Source organism: Mytilus trossulus, chromosome 1, assembly GCF_036588685.1.
Source record: "Mytilus trossulus isolate FHL-02 chromosome 1, PNRI_Mtr1.1.1.hap1, whole genome shotgun sequence".
Lineage (NCBI taxonomy): Eukaryota > Metazoa > Mollusca > Bivalvia > Mytilida > Mytilidae > Mytilus > Mytilus trossulus.
In genome coordinates, this window is record NC_086373.1 from 53,036,172 (window position 1) to 53,056,065 (window position 19,894).

Genomic DNA, 19,894 nt, shown 5'->3' on the forward strand with positions numbered 1-19,894 from the left:
GATAATACAAACTGCTTTCAAATTCGATGGCCTAGGACAAATGTAGAAGGATGATTGGCCTAATTATTCAGTTCATATAAAGTGATAAAAAGCATGGTAATTTTAAGATACGCTCGTGGCGAGATTTGTTCGACTCCGATCCTAATCGACAGTTATTGCAACTATTTTAACTTAAGGTCGCCTGATGTCCGGCTTCTCCTACCTTTGATGACAGGTCAATAAAATACAACAAATGTCGCTTATACATGATGTGGTGTTTTACACCAAAACAAAGAACAAACTTTTAGAAATATTTGAAACACATAAATATGTATAGCGTCCCGAATCGAAAACGTTCAAAACGTAAAAAAATTGCTCAGTGGACAAACTTGCAAGACATTTGATTTGTTAAAAAACGAAGTCATTTCGACTTAACAGCTTATAAAAAAGTATGTTATCGTATTGTGGGTTGAAAGCACAATTACGAAAAAGCACTGTTTTATATGCTACAAATTGAATATTTAATAAAATGACGTTGAAACTGACAGTGTTTATGTAAAAAGCGGCGAAATTCGACATTGGACAATCTTGCAAGACATTTTCCCAAGGCCAATACGTTTTTATTTGTGGTGCGAGTGCTGTAAAATTCCGGATTTGAAATGGTCTATCTAAGCACATTTGTAGGAATAATTTATAAAAACAAAATTTTATATCATCTGATATTTTAAAAAGCGATAAATTTTGATAACTTACCATTTTCAGAAACCTGACCATGGCGAGGAATATTCATTTTTGAAAAAAATGAATTTTTACCGTTCGATCGACACAAAAAAACAGCAATGGTGTCATAAATTATATTAGACGTTTATCATTCATGCGAATTTTCGCGGATTTTAAACTTTTTATTAGACCACAAAATTCCCGCAAAAGTTATTTTGCGAATAATTTGTTACGTCTGACACGCATATTTTTGACGTTTTGGTAATATTTGTATCATTATTTGAAACTATTATGAAAAGTTAAAGAATATTTTTAATATTTTTGGAAACAGTTATACCTGCCTAATCTATGGATATAAATTTCATAAAGCTGAACTAGTTAGTTTTCATAGAAGAGCTGTTTATCAAATTACTCTGTCGCATTTCACGGCATTGACGCAATAACGTGCTTAAGGTGTATGCATATTTTTAGGGGCCAGCTGAAGGACACCTACGGGTGCGGGAATTCTCGCTACATTGAAGACCCATTGGTTGCCTTCGGCTGTTATCTGCTCTATGGTCGGGTGGTTGTCGCTTTGACATATTCACCATTTCCTTTCTCAATTTTATACTTCATGTTCTGATTCACAAGAACCCCACCCCTCCAAAAAAGTACGGTGTATAATAATATTGAAATAAGTATAAGGAGGTGTGATAGGGAGTAATTGTCTAGGTTTGCCATGAGACAATTACCCTCAAAGAGTCCAAATGATGTGTATGGAAGCATCTGTATGTCACTGTCCGGCTTCCACATAAACAACTAACATTAAATAGGAGACATACATGTACATCCCGCTTTTGACTATGTCAGGGATCTGGAAAGAAGTTTAGCAGATTCATTGATAAAACATTGTTTGTAAGGTCACTCCTATAATTTGGGTGTCTGTTGAGTTAAAGAATATCTATTTCTTTATTTTAGGATAAACTTACAAACCGTCTTTTGATTTTCAGAATTTCCATTAATAACTTATGATATACAACGTGTTTCTGCCGGTATATTTCAAACAGCACACTTTAAAAGATAATATAAAAGAATAATGTATATAATTGTGGTGTCAAAATAACTTTTAATCAGTACATACCGAAATAAACAAACTATAATTTACTGTTCTCATAGTAATTCAATTCTTACGCCTGAACTTTACGGAAGCTCAGCAATTTTCCAAACTACATGCCAAGAAAGAGACAAAGAAGGCCTAGTTTATGATATAAAGTATATATTGCTATATGTACGGACACAGAATTTTTACAAATGTTCATGTTTTTCGTATTTATGATACATGAGCAAAAAATCTTCCTCTTTTTACATAATGTTTTTAATCAAAACCATTTCAACATCAATTACAAAAAGAAAATACAAAAATTATTTCGTAATGTAAATGTATGATGAATTTAATTTGCACTTGGGCGTTTTTGTTCAAATTATTATTTAATGTGCAAACGTAAATATATATTTGTGAAATTTTAAGATAGCATCTCTACATGATTAAAGAACATGTTTCTCAATTTACATGAATATACAGTGTTCCGTCAGATAAAGCACTGTTGTCACTATCAAAATGTTCCATCAACAAATTCGTCATGGAAAACTTTGTACTTAATACATGATCAAAGTCATATTCTGTCCCTTTCAAGGTTTTTGGGGGACTACGGTCAAAGTAACGGTGTAAATTTAACGATTTTGCCATATTCAAAAGCCTGTTGTTCTGTGGTTGCCGGTTGTTACTGTTAATCATGTATGTTTTATGTTTGTTGGTTTGTATACAATCAGACCATTGATTTTTTATTTGAATTGTTTTACATTTTTTTATGTGACGGGGAATAAAAAAAGTATTTCGAGACAATTTACGCTTTATGATATGAAATAAGAAGACTTGGTATAATTGAGACAACTACATGTACCCAGCATATATACAAAGACCCAATGACGAAGATATTGCCAACTATTGGTCACCGCACGGCCTTGAACAGTGGGGAAAATACATGCCTTATAGCAATCTACAAAAGACCCTTTTTCATAAATATGTTATCTTTTTTTTCTTTCAGTCATATGAACCTTATATCTTTTTGTCCTCAACAATCCATTACTCTTAAGCTGTCATGTTATTTCACTTATTCATTTAATCGTAACTTTAACTGAAAGTCATCCTGCTTATTCGTTTTTCCCCCACTGATTTGGTTTATTTGTATAGTCAATATTAAACTCACCTCATTCTTCGTAATGTAAAACTTAATCAACAGAAGTTTCACATTGTAATTTTTTCAATTGATGATTTTTTTTTAGAAATTCAATATAAAAAATATTTGACATTAAAAAAGTGCTTTAATACATGTATATCATGAAAATTTGAAGATTCATCATAGTTTTCCTTTTTGTCACTTCCCACAGTCATTTGCATTCCCACTGGCTGCGATACTGTTAAAGTCAACAAGGGTGTTAGGTTATTATACACTATATATATGGTTCAAATCCTTTTTATCTAATAATTTTTATTGACATTTAGTATAACTAAATTGCTTTTTAACAGATGATTACCATCGGAAAGTGATCGTTTCCTTCAATTAGAATTCAATTTGTTTTGAATTATTCCAGAATTTCCCATCAAGGAAAATTATATGCTATGATTTCATTGCTGACCAATATTTTCTAGATGGAGTCGGTCATAAGGGGTGGGGTAAAAAAGATGGGAATGATGGATTTTTAGAGGGTAAAAAATTGGGATTTTGGGATAAATGGGTAAAAGTGGTTATGTGGGATATATCAAATAGCAAAAGTGGGAATATGTGACATAGGGTGTAAGAAAGTGCGATCAGAGAAAAGAAGGATGCCAGATAATGAAAAATAACAAAAAGGGAAATATTCACATTACTGAATGAGCACCCCCTTTTACAGAAAGATATTGACATTTATTGGGCTTCATACAACCTAAAGGTATGTCGAACATCACTTCTGACGAGATATAAGAGGGGTCTTCTACCAGTTGTATTAATTGAAATACACCAAGGTGTGTATTTTTACTTCCATTTTTATATTTTTTTAATGTTAAATATTTTGACATTGAAAACATGTACTAGATTGCCTTTCTTAACAGTTTGAGTAAAATGCGATTTTTTTTAATACCTGTTGCTATCTTTAGAAAACTTTAAGAAGAAACTTAATTATAATTTAGATTCGCATTACAGTTTCAAAGTTTTAAGGGACGAGATCAGCAGCTGACAAATGCATAACAGAAGCATAATCTGCAAACTATATAATTATACACAGTACGTTATATAGACAGTAGATATTAATTATATATCCAGTTATTCGAAAATCATATATATTTCACATAAGCTACATTCATTGCAGTTTCACGCATAAATACCTGGATAACCAACACAATTAATTTATTATTTGTGCCTCAAAACCTGAAAATGTTTTATTTTACCGATTATAATTTCGGCTTTAAATTTAAAGTAGAAGACCGTCCCATGCTTTTACAAAAGTGTTATTTTTCGATGTTCAAAATTTTGGAGGGAGAAGATATTTCTCTTTGAAAAAATATAATTGATGGTTTTTTTACGTTTTCATTATTGCCAATATTCTTTTAAATACATCGTAACTTTTGTAGCTCGTCTGTTGGTAACGATAAAAAAAAAAAAAAGGAACTTGCAGAAATAAGGGGGAAAATAGACCTATTGTCCACTGCTATTTTACATTCCAAGCTGGCTGTATACAGTTAACATATCCTAATCAATTTGATAGTACTACCACCCTCCAAACTAAGACAAAGGCATATCAAAGCACAAAACAAAAGTCTTTCCTGAACCCATATATATAGTGCTAGTAACACATATACATGAGCATCATACTATCTTGAACAAACTATAAGATCCCTTAAGGAAGCTGGTAATCAGTTATTATCCCGGTCTTATAAATTTTGCAGCAATAACATATGTGAGCAATTGTTATTCAATGCAAGACACATATATATCATAGCACGATATTTATTCACGTTTTAATTTTTAGCGGGTTTTTTTTCGGGTTAATCATGAAGTTAAAAACTTAATGGAATACAAGTAATAGCATGAAGATGAGCAATTAATGCTGTATTGTGTTTTTTACATTTAACATCTCGTTATCCGTTGGGAATACTCATTATGTCATTGTTTCTACAATCGCAATATGAATTCTTCTTATTATCTTCATCTTCAATTCCAGAATAACTTATAACTCTTAGAAAAATCATACAACTGTAATTCTTTAATTTACATCGGTTCTTAAAGAGTCCCTTTTTCTTTTGGCAAAATAAAATACATCGTGTTTTACAGAAGTCCAAATGAACGCAAAATGAATGACTGTGCGTGACATCGATACAATACAAAACCGTGAAAATTTAAAACAAAATAGAACGAAACAAGTTGACTGAACTGGTAAATTCCTGGTTGTTGCATTTAAGTAAAAGTATAAGAATCAAACACATCTTTTCATCCACACCAAATTTGCCTTGGTCACCGCTTTTACACCTCAATAATGGAAGACCGCATGTTGACCTTTAGATGTCTAAATGTTAAATGTTGCTCTTTGATGATATCTCCTTTCACAGAGGGGCGTAAAGGGAGTATCTGCACGGAAGAACGCGAAATAAAATTGCCATTTTACGATAAACGAACAATTAAAAATGTCTTGCACGTTGATCTTTTTCCCGATTTCTCGAAACACGGTGAATAACGAACCCTTTTCACGGATGCACGTGAAATAAAAATGGGAAAACACGCATAAAACCTTTACCACCCTCTTCAAATCATATCGTCGTCCTGAACATGTATGAACTATCTACCACTGGACGTTTAGCGACTAAACTTTTAATAACACACATGTAATTACAAGTGCGTCTAAGTCGCAATCCTCGCATACATTATATTTATACGAACTTGATTCAATTATGAAAACCAAAGTATTTCTTTTGATTTTCTGTTAATTTACATTTTGTATACTTGTGCGAATTATACCCACTGAGATAAATGATATATAGCTGCATCAAATAAAATAAGGCGTAGGAGATGGGTGGTTGGGAGTTCTCTGTTTTAAGAATTTAATTACCATAGAAACCTTACCACTTGTTTGAATGTCACAATTTCGCTTTTCCTGTTTATTTTGATAAATTCTCCCATTTCAAAAAGAACCTAATGAAAATTTTTTGATCTAGAATTTTCTAATTATTTTTACGGTTTATCCAATATACGAACTGGGCCATCTAATTAGTTAAAAACCGGTGCTTTCGTAAATTAAATATGTATCATGTTGATACGTACACAACTTATATATTTTAGTAAAAAATAAATGCTCTGTCCGTGTATACTGTAGTATGCAAACAAATTGTTATGTAATTTTCCTTAATACTACCATAACCACGTGGGCATATTAAAAGCAGTGCCAGCACTATAGATAAAAAAAACATCTGTATAAAATATCTAAATAAAAATTGTAAAATAATTGTATTTAGAATATGTACTTACGCTTGACAATGGCTGGTAAAACCTAATCTGTATAAGTCCAAATTGAAATGTCAAATATATAATCAGTTTTGTCCTTTTGCGTGTTCAAATAAAATAATTGTACAATGTTTCATCTAAAACTCATAGTAAACCATTCGTATGCTATTCATCATACATTTGATCCTCATCTGTCTATTACCATCCTTTGGTGAATTAAAGTATTGTATTTCCGTAACTAAGTTTAGATTTAAACTCGACTCCTTTACTACATGAAATGAAGTGTATAATTCGTTATCAAGTTAAAAAGTAGATATACATATAGCATGCAGGTGTTGCACTCTGTGTGTGCAGAGTGTTAATCACATACATTTTACATGGAACTTGTATTTATAAACGTCTACACTTTAAAAGTACGCTGAAAAACCAATGTTATCTCAAATTAAAAGAACATGTCAAATTTACACGAACGGGTTCCGTAACATCCCTTAGCTTTTAACGTCTTTTAGGCTAATAGATGGAAGCGTAAATTTATCGGCTACTGTTACAAAACAGACAAAAAACCGCTTCCTTTTTTCAAAATTAACAATCTAATTATAGTTTATACTTCCTGTGATAAAAAGTATTAAATCGATGTTGGCGATGGTTCAGTACAGTTATAGCAATTTGACATCAGAAGATAATTTTCTATCAAACTTCATTTCATTCAGTGTCAGTGTCATTTATGATCTTAACTTAAACAATTAATTGGAGTCTTTGAATCATTCTTAAAAGCTCCCACAATGCACATTCATTTCCTGTTACAAAACTGAAAGTTTTTGCAATTTTAATAAGAAAATGTATAGCGATAGGCAGACAAACATTGCATGACATACTAAAAAAATACAAGTATTGTGTCCAAGATGCAGTTTTTCATATTGATACAGGAAATTAAAAATCGACCAAACGCTTTCTAATATAATTGAATACCACAGCTCTAATAAATGAAAACAGAATACCTTGACTGGACCAAAATGTACAATTTGTCTAAATTGATCAGGAAAGCAGACAATTACATTTTTTTAAAAATCCGTATTCCCGAGACACTTCATGCTTACAATCCGACAAGGGGTATACACAGCATCACAACAACATGCAAAAATCAACAAAAGAAAAGTTTATCAAACTTTAAGGATATGTGAAAGAGAAGCAAAATGTACAAAAGTTATATACACATTCATGGGTTAAAAACATCCTGACAACGCCATGATATAAAGCGAAAAACGACGAAAAAAACTTTTAAAAAAAATCAAAGACTTAGCAACACGAACCGTAACGAATACCAGGGGCAATCTCAGTGGCCCAGAAAGGGCAAACATATCCCTAAAGCTATTCATGGAACCACATCTAGATGGGTTGCTAGACAAATAAAAACGAAACAAAGACACTATATTATTCTGTTGTGAATTGTCCTCTGCCGATTTACATAAAATAGTCAGAAGGTGTGAGCCTGCTACAAAAAGACACGTATAAGTATATAACTCCAGCAGAAATTGACAAATTAAAAAGAGGGTCCAAAGATACCAGGGTAACATCTCAAAAGACGAAAATAAACTGACAAAGCCAGGGCAAAAATAAAGAAAAAAGTCATAAAAACGAACTAGAGAATACAAAACACAACATAGACAAATGAAGATTGACCAACAAGATCCCCACAAAAAACCTGGAGTTATCTCATGTGAAGATACTCTACTACCTATGGTACACGTCGTGTTGCTGGCAAGTGTGTAGAAACCTGGAGTTATCTCATGTACAGATACTCTTCCACCTATGGTACACCTCGTGTTGCTGGTAAGTGTGTAGAAACCTGGAGTTATCTCATGTACAGATACTCTTCCACCTATGGTACACCTCGTGTTGCTGGTAAGTGTGTAGAAACCTGGAGTTATCTCATGTACAGATACTCTTCCACCTATGGTACACGTCGTGTTGCTGGCAAGTGTGTAGAAACCTGGAGTTATCTCATGTACAGATACTCTTCCACCTATGGTACACCTCGTGTTACTGGTAAGTGTGTAGAAACCTGGAGTTATCTCATGTACAGATACTCTTTCACCTATGGTACACCTCGTGTTGCTGGTAAGTGTGTAGAAACCTGGATTTATCTCATGTACAGATACTCTTTCACCTATGGTACACCTCGTGTTGCTGGTAAGTGTGTAGAAACCTGGAGTTATCTCATGTACAGATACTCTTCCACCTATGGTACACGTCGTGTTGCTGGTAAGTGTGAAGACACCTGGAGTTATCTCATGTACAGATACTCTTTCACCTATGGTACACCTCGTGTTGCTGGTAAGTGTGTAAAAACCTGGATTTATCTCATGTACAGATACTCTTTCACCTATGGTACACCTCGTGTTGCTGGCAAGTGTGTAGAAACCTGGAGTTATCTCATGTACAGATACTCTTCCACCTATGGTACACGTCGTGTTGCTGGTAAGTGTTTAGAAACCTGGAGTTATCTCATGTGCAGATACTCTTTCACCTATGGTACACAAAAAACCTGGACTTATTTCATGTGCAGATACTCTGCCACCTATGGTACACAAAAAACCTGGAGTTATATTATGTGCAGATACTCTACTACATATGGTACACAAAAACCCTGGACTTATCTCATGGTAGATACTCTTCCACCTATGGTACACGTCGTGTTGCTGGTAAGTGTGTAGAAACCTGGAGTTATCTCATGTACAGATACTCTTCCACCTATGGTACACGTCGTGTTGCTGGTAAGTGTGTAGAAACCTGGAGTTATCTCATGTACAGATACTCTTCCACCTATGGTACACGTCGTGTTGCTGGTAAGTGTGTAGACATCTTAAGTTATCTCATGTGCAAATACTCTTTCACCTATGGTACACAAAAAAACCTGGAGTAATCTCATGTGCAGATACTCTGCCACATATGGTACACAAAAAACCTGGAGTTATATCATGTGCAGATACTCTGCCACATATGGTACACAAAAAACCTGGAGTTATATCATGTGCAGATACTCTGCCACATATGGTACACAAAAAACCTGGAGTTATCTCATATACAGATACTCTTCCACCTATGGTACACGTCGTGTTGCTTGTAAGTGTGTAGAAACCTGGAGTTATATCATGTGCAGATACTCTGCCACATATGGTACACAAAAAACCTGGAGTTATATCATGTGCAGATACTCTGCCACACATGGTACACAAAAAACCTGGAGTTATATCATGTGCAGATACTCTTTCACCTATGGTACACAAAAAACCTGGACTTATCTCATGTGCAGATACTCTGCCACATATGGTACACAAAAAACCTGGAGTTATATCATGTGCAGATACTCTACTACCTATGGTACACGTCGTGTTGCTGGTAAGTGTGTAGAAACCTGGATTTATCTCATGTACAGATACTCTTCCACCTATGGTACACGTCGTGTTGCTGGTAAGTGTGTAGACACCTTAAGTTATCTCATGTGCAGATTCTCTTTCACCTATGGTACACGTCGTGTTGCTGGTAAGTGTGTAGAAACCTGGAGTTATATCATGTGCAGATACTCTTTCACCTACGGTACACAAAAAACCTGGAGTTATCTCATGTGCAGATACTCTGCCACCTATGGTACACAAAAAACCTGGAGTTATCTCATGTGCAGATACTCTGCCACCTATAGTACACAAAAAAACTGGAATTATCTCATGTGCAGATACTCTACTACCTATAGTACACAAAAAACCTGGAGTTATCTCATGTGCAGATACTCCACTACCTATAGTACACAAAAAACCTGGAGTTATATCATGTGCAGATACTCTGCCACATATGGTACACAAAAAACCTGGAGTTATATCATGTGCAGATACTCTGCCACATATGGTACACAAAAAACCTGGAGTTATCTCATATACAGATACTCTTCCACCTATGGTACACGTCGTGTTGCTTGTAAGTGTGTAGAAACCTGGAGTTATATCATGTGCAGATACTCTGCCACATATGGTACACAAAAAACCTGGAGTTATATCATGTGCAGATACTCTGCCACATATGGTACACAAAAAACCTGGAGTTATATCATGTGCAGATACTCTTTCACCTATGGTACACAAAAAACCTGGACTTATCTCATGTGCAGATACTCTGCCACATATGGTACACAAAAAACCTGGAGTTATATCATGTGCAGATACTCTACTACCTATGGTACACGTCGTGTTGCTGGTAAGTGTGTAGAAACCTGGATTTATCTCATGTACAGATACTCTTCCACCTATGGTACACGTCGTGTTGCTGGTAAGTGTTTAGACACCTTAAGTTATCTCATGTGCAGATTCTCTTTCACCTATGGTACACGTCGTGTTGCTGGTAAGTGTGTAGAAACCTGGAGTTATATCATGTGCAGATACTCTTTCACCTACGGTACACAAAAAACCTGGAGTTATCTCATGTGCAGATACTCTGCCACCTATAGTACACAAAAAACCTGGACTTATCTCATGTGCAGATACTCTTCCACCTATGGTACACAAAAACATGCATGGAGTTATCCCATGTGTAGATACATGTACTCTTCCACCTATGGTACACAAAACACCTGGAGTTATCTCATGTGCAGATATATTCCACATATGGTACACAAAAAACATCGAGATATCTCATGAGCAGATACTCTTCTACCTATGGCACACGTCGTGTTGCTGGTAAGTGTGTAGAAACCTGGTGATAAGTATAATTCGGTAAGTCACAATTGGGGAAAAGGAGGATGGGATTTTTATATCGACGATTGGAATATGTATATACAAGAACATCCTCATTCTATAATGGTCAAACAACTTGATTTTCGACGGAATTATTTTAACTTCCCCACCTGTTCCTTCTGTTCCTTCTGTTCCTTCTGAACAACAATTTTCTCGAATGTCGGATCAACTGCTAAAAATATACTCCGTATGCAGGCGATGCTGGAGTGTTGCTATATAGAAATGGAAAGTTGACAAATGGGAAGTTGAAATCCATACTATTGTGATAAAAATTTTAAATGGTCGCAAAACTTTACCACAAGAATTGTCAATTGAAATGATGATCTATCATGATCAAAAATGCATTTTGACAAACAATCCTTCCAATATATGAAGCTTTTGTGCTCACATGTTCATAGAAGTTGTGGTAAAGATGTTGTTGTGTTAAACAAATTTAATATATTGTCAAAGTCCCATAACTTCCGCAAAATAGTAAAGATCAGAATCACGTTACAGTCATGAAAGCCATGTTGTAATTACTATTATACTAGTATTTTACAATTCTAAAATATAAAACTTCAAAAAAAAAAAAAGTATCATAACCATAACATGTCGTCAGATTTAAATGACAGTAGTGAAAGATCAACTGCACATGCCGATACATGATCCAAAATAGTTTAAGCTTTTTGGAAGCTCAATAATTCAGTATGTGTTGACGGACGAACGAAGACTACTACAAAGCATATGTAGCGTATTGATATCAAGATCTGAACACAACTTATGGTTTGTAAACTCAAAGACGCAAATTTAAAAATATAAAATGCTTGTACTTCATGTATGATAAAGTATGCACTTTGAAATTTAATACTTCTAATCGGCATTACATTTTTTCGTCGTGTCAATTTTCTAAAAATTGCTGAAGTGTCAAAGATCATATAGTACGCCTAATTTATTATCATCATCCATACAGCTTAACGATATCTGTTTTTATGTACACTATTAAGATTTTTTCACTAGCTTAACTATCTTATTTCAACAAATATTGAGGATATTTCATGTATTTTCTTATCAATTTTTTTTTTAATTTTATTTTAATTTTTAAACTACATGTACATAACTGTAGAGTACTTTTATCATTTTAAAGTTACTTTAAAACAAGAGCTGGAATCCTTTGGCTGCAATTGCTTTTTTTTCAGGGTGTAAAACTAAGAATTGAAATGTACAATATATGCTTAATGTGAGTGCCAGCAATTTGCACAAAGGAATTCGGTATTTTTGCGCAATTTATGCCCATCTTTGCTTATACCAGGGAAAAGCATCATACCACGGTGAACCAATTTGATTGTATTACTATTCCCTCTAACGTTAACTTTTTTAAATGTTGGATTAAAACAGCATACATAACCAAATGTTTTTTTGTAGTAAAAACAATTGCAATACAATTTCAAATAAAATATTATTTGTTATCACTATTTTAAAGCAGTTGAAGATAAAAACCTCGTCAAATATGACTGCTGGAAGCGGTAGAAATAATAATGTTATCATTAAAATTATAACTTTAATACAATTTTCAATTTACTGTTTATTTATATCAATGATTGTTGTGTAAGCATTCTATTGCCTCTTAGCTGCTACAAATAGAAAATTCTCAGACACAGCTTGTTTTTTTAATAGCAATATTGAAATATCTTTTGTTAAACAAATGTGTTATTTCTACAGTCATCTACAACAACAAAATCACGAATTAGGAATTATGGTTGGATCTGGGTTTGGATTTAAGTGACAGATAGCCACACCTTTCTAACAATATAACCCCACTCGTCTTTTGACTTTTATTATTATTTCTTTAAAATACGAATTTCTGATCATTTAGAAAAATATAAATATGTTGCACTGTACGATTTACTGACTCAACACAATCTATATGACCGATTTATTCTGAAACAAAACACAAAGACTACATTTAAGCGGCTGTGGTTTTGTTTATCGAACACCAATATGTATAATTTCCTAAGTCATAATTGTCGGATAATTTTATATTTTTTTTCCATGATAGTATTTCAAAAGTTGCTATTTAATTGTGCATCTTCTTTAAATATAAAATTTTTACATATAGATTCTTACACTGCAACAAGTGTATTACGATATTTCTCCACTCGAGACAGTTAAATTTTATTATTTAAAGCGCGAGGCTTGCCGAGCCCTTTAAATAATAAAATTTAACTGTCGAGAGTGGAGAAATATCGTAATACACGAGTTATAGTGTTGGAATCTGTTTCTCTAATGCTTTTTAACGTTCTTTTTCAAAGATTTTCAGAAAATTGTGCTCTTTATATGCGATGTCATCAGGCAAGGTCGCCTTTTTTCATGACGTCACAATAGGAAAATTGAGAAGAAAACAAAACATTTTGACGTCACAATCAAATTTCGACTAATCATTTGCCGAGAACAGATTTTTCACTAGTGAGGAGAACTATTTTTCTCACACCGGTCAGGAAATGTGAAAATAGCACAAAAATTAGAGAAACAACAATCTAGTATATCTAAACATAGATATAAGGCACATATGTTTAAAATATAATAAACTTTGATTCCCTATCTAGTTAAAGATGTGGTCTTGGCATTCATAATTGTCGAATTCCATTTACTTTTTTTTTATCACTAAAAGTTTACTCTTAATGTCAAATATAAAATACCATTTTTTGTCTTATACTTAAATTTCGGAACATCTTACGACAATAAAAACTACTTAAAATTGCTTTTTATTATCTCGAAATATAGATCGTACTGTTTCCGTCTGAGCGTTATTGTTCACATACATTTATAGTACAGTTACGACAAAGATTGATTACACAATGTCCGTGGCACCAAAAATTGAAGCCAGATAGTTATTTGATTCTTTCTTATCCCAGGCATAGATAACCTTAGCCGTATTTGGCACTACAAATTGTATTACTTAATTAATTCAAAATACGTGATTTTTCAATATGATTATTTAAAACATCTTATAAAGTTGTAAGAGATGAAAGTACCGAACAATCGGTTAAACGAAGAGTCAAAACTTTATTTTCAGTGAATTTAGAATTGGCGATTTTGCACAGAGCCTTCAGTACATTAGCTAGAACTAGAAGCGGGTATGATAAGATTAATCTCCATGTGAAGCAGTCCAAACGAGGTATTGTGGTAAAAGGAGCAGCTTTTCTTTCTATTCGCGCGATCGATGAAAAGATAGACTGAGGACAACTAAGAAGACTTTCGAATTAGCAATATTAATAGCTTTAATACTACACAATTATTGATTTTAATTTTAATTTATCTGAAGGGTAAATGTATGGCACTATTTGTTACCTTCTTGTGGATTCGAACTAAAACATATCGTGATCTTTCATTTTACAAATGATAGTTTGAATAATTGATAATCAATTATGTAAACCACCTTGAGAATTACTAAAATGTTAAAAAATGAGAACAAAAATTGGAAAACTGACACATTTGTAAAATCCTATCTAATGCAAGAAAAAATATGAATTCATTTAAACGGTTTGAGACTTAAGAAACTGACATAATAATTTTAAACTTTAAAAGTACAAAAATGGAGATCTTGTGACTTGGAAGGAAAATTGCCTCATTGGAACTCATACCACATCTCCTTACCGCTATCATCTTTATGACCACTGGACGTTAAGCAACCAACAATCAATCAATCAATCATCTTTAAGAATAATGAATAATACAAAATACAGCTTCATTCATTACTTGAAGGAATAGAAATTTCAGGAACAATTTCAGAATATCCAAAAAATCTATGTTGTCACACGTATGAAACTTTTCATCTTTTAAGTGCCAGTCTGCCTAAGAATCAGGCAGTGGTGAAAACATGACCAAAAAACCCACCCAATTTGACATTGATTTCAGTTCATAAAATGTAGTTATGCACAAAAATAACATTTATTTCCATTATCTGTTCTGGTAATAGAAGATACAATTTGGTTGAAATGCACTAGAAATTAACGAATAAGGGGAGATAACTCTGTAATTTGCTATAATATGCTATCATTCTAACCAATTTTCTAACCAAGTTATTTGATATTACCAGACACACACAAACGAAAGACCAATTATTTTTAACTCAGGACGATGGTTAGTATTAAAAAGCATGATTAGCTCGGTGTATTTTTTCTGATCATGTTTTGATTTTTCCTTAAATTGCCTGATTCTTACAAAGACTGGCACTTAATATGATGGCAAACTCAAAACGGCAATACGCATACATGTAGTGACAATATGTATTCCTTAAATTCATTTTTAATGATTAAAACGTACTATTTCAGCAGAGTTTCGTGAATGTTCTTTCTATATAAATGTTTTATAAAAACCCTTGTTATCAGTTTCAGTAGATTGATATGTTTTCTGTAGATTATAGTACAACATGTGCACGTCCTTATCTTAATATTTGCAAAACTAACATTCAATGTAAAAATAGGCTGAAGGTTGTTTGCACAAAACATTACAAATAATGTTATATTTGGCCGGTATGTTTTTGGCTTTGTATTTATTTTCATAGAAAATATATTACATCTTGTAAATATTTATTTAAGATTTCAAGCTGTAGTTAATACATATTTTCTTTTTGTGCGTTCATCACATTGACGCCATGTCTATATTTTAATAGATCTGTCGTTATTTTCTGCTGTTCTACGCGGTGCCATGGAGAAGGTCTGAATTATTCGGGTCAAATCGCTCAAAACTTACATGTATGCTTACTGAATCACTTATTTGTGTTGATGACACTGGCTTGTACTACGATGCAACTAGCTAGAAGTGGTACCTATTGACAACTTTAACTTTTTACTAACTAAATTCAAGTTCAATTGCACCATTAACCCTTGGTTTCTGGTTTTACGTTCTCAAGAAACAGTCAATGAATGTCACGAGAACATTAGAATACATTGACTCCTAATGTAGATATGTAATAAAAAAAAGTTTCTCAAATGTGTAATGGAATGATTTCTTTGTTATAGCAGAGTAAGAAGTGTCTTGCATGGCAACAACATTTCATAAAACAGAAGTTTTATTATTCCTAAACGAATAAAAATAATAAATAAAAAGATATGCTTGATGCATACGAATTAGACAGCAATCAAACGACATACAATTTACAAAAGATGTCTGGAAGGCAACATTTAACCTTAAATACACTACATTATCTCTATACAATATTTCAGTATAAAAAAATCATAAATATTCTGTTTTCGTCTTTAAACAATATACTTTAAACGTCGGTATACGTCAAATGACAACAGGTACTACTGAAATAGGAACTTGTTTCTGCTTCCGGAGCAAACGAATACACCTTGGTATTAGTTGGAGTTTATCAATTATGCCCAAATTATAACTGTTAGGTGTCGTGGATTCGTCTTTTGTCTTTACGTCATAAAAACATTGACCGAATTCTTCACTCCGAAAAATATTTCATTATTGATGACTGCTGAATCGAATTTGGTCCGTGGATAATAACGAATAAAGGAGGCTTGTATATAACTCGATGCACTTAGAGAATATTAGTTGACTTTATCAATAGCACACTCGCAATGACCAGACACACCGATATATAATCACAAGAGCTCTGTTCGATGGATTATATTGGTTGAGATTTGATGCGGTGTGTGATATTGAAACAGAACATTTACACTTTGTTATATAATTTAAACATATGTTTTTGTTTTCCTGCAGGGTTTGATAAATCCTGTGCAATCGTGACTGCATGAAATCGATAGTATCGCTGATGGCTGATACAGAACGAATACCGTTGATTGCATTACACATAACATTCGATTGACTTTCCTACTAAGTATATAACATGTTTTTTTTTAAATAGTCGTTAATTAGTTTCTTCGTGCACCAACAATACATTCAGGCATACAATTCTTGATAATGTTACAAAACATATATCTGACCATATCAATGATTTAGAAAGGGTGACTAATAGATCAGAGCCCATCGACCATAAATACCCGCATCCTCCCAGTAAATAGACACACAAACAATACATGGTCCAAGTTTACTTATCCATATAAACTGATTGTCTTTGACAATCAATGGCTTTGTCAAGGAATTAAAAATAAACTCATTACAATCTGATAGGAAAAATGAGAATTGTATTATGATTTGGGGTGTACAAATATGCAAGACAAAGCAGAATAAAGTTTATTGTGACATTTCCTTTCAATCTGTCTCACATTTAACTGTTTCTGTTACAAATTTGTAGGAATATGGCAGCCAATGGTCTATAATAGCATCTATCCAGTTCATTTTAGGCGATTTTGCAAGACTGAAGAGTATCGCTTGTTTATATTGACTGAGATTTTCAGTCTAAGAAAATACAGCTTGAAATATAATCGTTATATATATATTTTTTTCTTCTTATATTACCTGTTTTTATTCTATTTCCTACACGGGTATAAAGCAACATATGCCCGACATGCGTACATGTCCATCATAAAATGTTACCCGAGCATGCGCGAGTGAGCGACACACTCTTTGATGACAAGTGTCCTTATTCTGTCGAAATTATGTCAATTAAGAAACTAAACTCTGAAATCGGTCTTTCGTGCATCTGTCTTATTTTTTATAGTCTTATTTTCTATAAATGAAGGGATGTCATAATGATCGTGATTTATCAAAATGTCACAAAAATTATGTGTCGGCAAAAACAAATTGAGGAAACCCGACCCCTATTTACTTGTGGTGCATACTACTTTAGAATCACGGTTTTAGTCATACAGATCAAGTTTACCTACATTTATTGAACTTTGAATTCTGGAATTTATGATACCTCTTTTATCGAGGGTTGACATTTTAGCATGCAACGAATAGCCTTTGAATAAGAAAATATATATATATATATAAATCCGGTAACTTATCATTGCAACAAATATAATATAGTCTTGACATTAAGCTTCATACCGTACGTAGCGGATGACACCCGGAACTTTAAATAATTAGTTGGAATTTAATTAAAAAAAAGAAGAAAGAATAAGGAAATTAAATTTTGTGACTGTTAAAGGGTCTGGCAGGTCTTAGATATCACTCCAAACATATACGTTACCAGTCTACCGTGTAGTGTCGCGGACACACGTGATGCATATATCAATTACATATAAAAAAGACAACTATAGGTCACCATACGGCCTTCAACAATGAGCAAAGCCCATACAGCATAGTCAGCTATATAAGGCCCCGATTAGACAATGTAAAACAATTCAAACGAGAAAACTAACGGCCCTATTTATAAAAAAAAAAAATGAACGAAAAACACATAAACAAACGACAACCACTGAATTATACTGGCTCCTGGCATGGGACAGCCACATACATAAATAGTGTGGTGGGGTTAAACATGTTAGCGGGATCCCAACCCTGGGACAGTGGTATAACAGTACAAGATATTAACTAACTATAAAAATCAGTTACTTTTTTTTTTCTAAAACAAACCAGGTTAAGATTACATCTTCTGTAAAATTGTGTTTTAATATATCATACAATAAATGGGGGACACAGATAATGTCCCCAGTTGCATATAATTTTATAAAGTGCCATAACTCTAGAACGGTAAAAGTGACACAACCAAGCATTCAGCTTAGACTATGTGATGTTATAATAAGCATCTTGCATAAGTTTCATAACAATTGATTTAGGCAGAAAGTGCAGAAACAAAAAATTCAGCAATTTATCCAAAATTTGTAATGAGACATAACTCAAGAACGGCAAAAGTAACGCACGCAAAATCCAATCTTCATCTGTGTTTTGTTGTAATAAGCATTGCGTATAAGTTTTAGAACGTTTAGTGAGTCAAACTTACAGTAAGTAAAAGAACGGAAACGATTTGTTTAAACGAGTATTCATCTAGATAAACCAAGACGTATTCCTTTTCAGCAAATATACCATTTTTTAAAGAAAAAACGAATGTCAGTCATCGAAAAAGTACAATTCGTTCGCTCTACATGAGTATTTTGCACTTTTGAAAGTAATTCCTAAATACGTCTGAGAGGTTACTTTTTATTATTATTGTTGAGAATTTAATGCATTCGAATGAAATTGCTTGTGCATTATCTAACATGATATCAAAGTGAAGTAACTCTAGTGCAGCGCATTAAGATTAAAACGTGGATATGTATAGTCAGACGATTCTGTTGCAAACTCATATCGTCTTTATATTCTTGTTTGATGTAAATAAATCGTTGTTAACGGAACAATAAAAGTCAGCATGTACAAAAGTTCGCCTGATTATCTGAAGCGAATTAAACTTTGCGTGACCTTTTAACATGGTGATTAATCGACGGGAGAACAAAACATTCACTTTGTAACACTACGCCAATGTATTTATATCCAAACGTGCAAATTACAAACAGTTTCGGATTTTTTTCATGGGATGATGCTGTCTTTTATAGGAAATAGAATTATATGTGGTATAAGATAAAAACAAGATTAGATGTAGGGTATATTTCAAAGAAATAGCAATTGAACAAATATTTGAAAAAAGAGAACCATGCATCTAGAGGACAGTTTATAGTCTTAATAAGCTATATCAAGATAAGTGCCTATACCGTGCCAAGAGGTTATGAATGAATTTTGATAAATACTATCAAAGAACTGACAGAAACATCATGACATAGAACACTAAGCTACAATTTTAGACATCCACATAAAGGTCTCCAGACTTTCACAGCCTTAAAGTCAAAGCAAGTGCTTTTCAACATCTTTGAACAAAAGTCGGTTTATGAATTAAATTCAAATGACATAACTGATTAATATATTTATATTCCCATGAAGGCTATATATATATTATATATACTACAATGTATGTAGTTAAAAAGCAATTGAAGACAAATGTGTATGTCATTATAGTGAAGAGAATGT

At 33.1% G+C, this 19,894-nt stretch overlaps 1 protein-coding gene across 2 annotated transcripts in view; it reads right to left on the minus strand.

Moving 5' to 3' along the window:
- LOC134727164 (sex peptide receptor-related protein 2-like) overlaps positions 1-19,894 on the minus strand; it is a 54,236-nt gene that overhangs the window by 18,660 nt on the left and 15,682 nt on the right. Inside the window, exon 1 of one of the 2 annotated variants that reach the window (XM_063591548.1) lies at positions 6,237-6,768. The exons of the other annotated variant lie outside the window; for it this stretch is intronic. The gene's annotated coding sequence lies outside the window, so the exon portion shown is untranslated. Of the gene's footprint in view, positions 1-6,236; positions 6,769-19,894 lie in introns of those variants that run through there. 2 annotated transcript variants of the gene reach the window in all.